Consider the following 2,329-nt stretch of genomic DNA (forward strand, 5'->3'; position numbering starts at 1 on the left):
AGCGAACGTTTAAACACATTTAACTTTGTTAGGTAACTTGAAAACATGGATGTCTCGGGTTATTACTGGTACAAATCTTCTACTCATGTAATTCAGCTTTGTTATAATATTTCCTGCATCCCTTTAGCAATGGTAATGACCTTTCCTTGCATTCCCCCAAAAGCCTAACCTCTCATTTTTTCTCTCTAACCCTCCACCCCCAACTGCCAAACCCCCAACTGCCTTTCAATGGTTGTTCCCCCTCCTTTTAGAATGCCAACTAGCTCCGCCTCCCAGGGAACACCTACCTAACATGGGAGTGATAGGTTACCCATGATGAACCTGAATCATCAGCAGGCATTATTCCGCCACACCTCCATTTGGAGCATGTTGCATCCTAGGCCCTGTGCTTGCATGGCCTCTTCTATCAATAGGCAGAGTGAGGTAACTGCCTCAGGCAGATTTAGGTTTTCATGAAAGGGCAGAAAACTGTGTTATTCAATTTTTATTTTTACTTTGCACAGAGATGATATTTGCACTTAGCACACTGTTTCTATATGTTGCTGGGGATTTTTTATTAAAAAAAATTAAAACTTCATTTTTTTATACTTGCCACAAAACACATATTATTTAGTAGATACTTATATTATTATGTAATTGGGAAGCGGGTGGCGCTGTGGGTTAAATCACAGAGCCTAGGGCTTGCCGAACTGAAGGTCGGCGGTTCGAATCCCCACGACAGGGTGAGCTCCCGTTGCTCGGTCCCTGCTCCTGCCAACCTAGCAGTTCAGAAGCACGTCAAAGTGCAAGTAGATAAATAGGTAAACGGCGGGAAGGTAAACGGCGTTTCCGTGCGCTGCTCTGGTTCGCCAGAAGCGGCTTAGTCATGCTGGCCACATGACCAGTCAGCCAGTAAAGCGAGATGAGCGCCACAACCCCAGTCATCCGCGACTGGAGCTAATGGTCAGGGGTCCCTTTACCTTTATATTATTAGGTATCTACTAAATAATAGTGTATATATGTTATATATGTGCATTATGTCGCCTGTTGTGTTACTTTGTTGTAAACTGCCCTGTGGTGTGATATATAAACTCCAACAACACATACTGCTGTTTGATATGTGTACCCGCCTCAAACCAGTTTCAGCCCAACTAGAAAACTGGATGCGCAATCAGCGGAAGTGGGAACATAGCCGAGAGCTGTCGTGCCTGTGCAAATGAGCATGCAAATGAATAGGAGTTCTAGGGGGGTTGGAGGGCCTGGGAAACTGAAAGTCATGTGCATTGTGTGAAGACATCCTCGCCCCCTGATGCCAACAATTTTGTACATGCAGATGTGTTTCTCTGTGTTCCAAGCCACTAATATGAATGTACCCTTAGGCCCAGGAGTTTAATGCATGTATTAAACTTCCAGGCCTAGCAGGACTTTTCCTGGGCCACAACCCTCAGAGACCCTGCTCCACACTCTCAAGTGCTTTGGCCTGGGTGGTGGAAAGCATCCTTGAATTGTGAGTGCCTCTTTCTTGCCTGGATAGAGCAAGATAGAGAAATAGTGGGGGGGGGGGGTGTTAATACACCTATGCCTTTTGCAGTGGCGTAGCAAGGTGGGGGCATTCAGAATGGCACACCCCCTTTTCCACCCTGGAGGGGGGGTGACACTCAGCGCCCCCCCTGCGACTCCCAAGCCGCCGCCTGGCACCACTTCCATGCGGCGGCTGCTCACGCAGCAACTTGTGCAAAACATCTTTGAAGGGTGGTGTGTGCATCTTAAGACCCACTTCCAGGCAGCTGGCTGTGATTTCTCAGCAGTGGGTATTTGGTATTCTCATTTTGCATTTTTTTTCTGTGGCGAACTGCTCTGGGATCTTCGGGTGAAGGGGAAAGAATACAAATTTAATAAATAATCACGATACTAATAATCGGAAAGGGAGAATTTCCCCCGTGACAAGGAATATCGCCAGCTTCAAACCACAAAGCAGATCTTCGCTGCCAGTGTTTGCAAAGGCGCAACCGGGTCGAGGTCGGGAGGTGGCAGCAGCCAAGGAGCCACGCGGCACTCTCTCAGGAACTTCGCAAAGCTGGAGGTTGTTTGCTGCTCCGGGAAGGTGTTGGGTTACAGAGGAGGAATGAGAGCGGAGAGGGGGTGGGGGAGGCGGGAAGAGAGAAAGGGAGCAATTTCTCCAGCAGCTGATCTGTTGCAGCCGCCTGCAAGGTTCCTTCCCAGCCCGGCCAGGGCAGCGTGCGCCTAGTAGCCTGAAGGAAGGGCCCGGGCGAAGAGGCGAGGCGGGCGGGGGGAGACCATCAAGCAAGTGGCCCCGGGGGGCGCTCGGCCCGGCGGTTTGCGCTCGGGC

The sequence above is a fragment of the Lacerta agilis genome, chromosome 1 (genome assembly GCF_009819535.1).
Source record: "Lacerta agilis isolate rLacAgi1 chromosome 1, rLacAgi1.pri, whole genome shotgun sequence".
NCBI classification, from domain to species: domain Eukaryota; kingdom Metazoa; phylum Chordata; class Lepidosauria; order Squamata; family Lacertidae; genus Lacerta; species Lacerta agilis.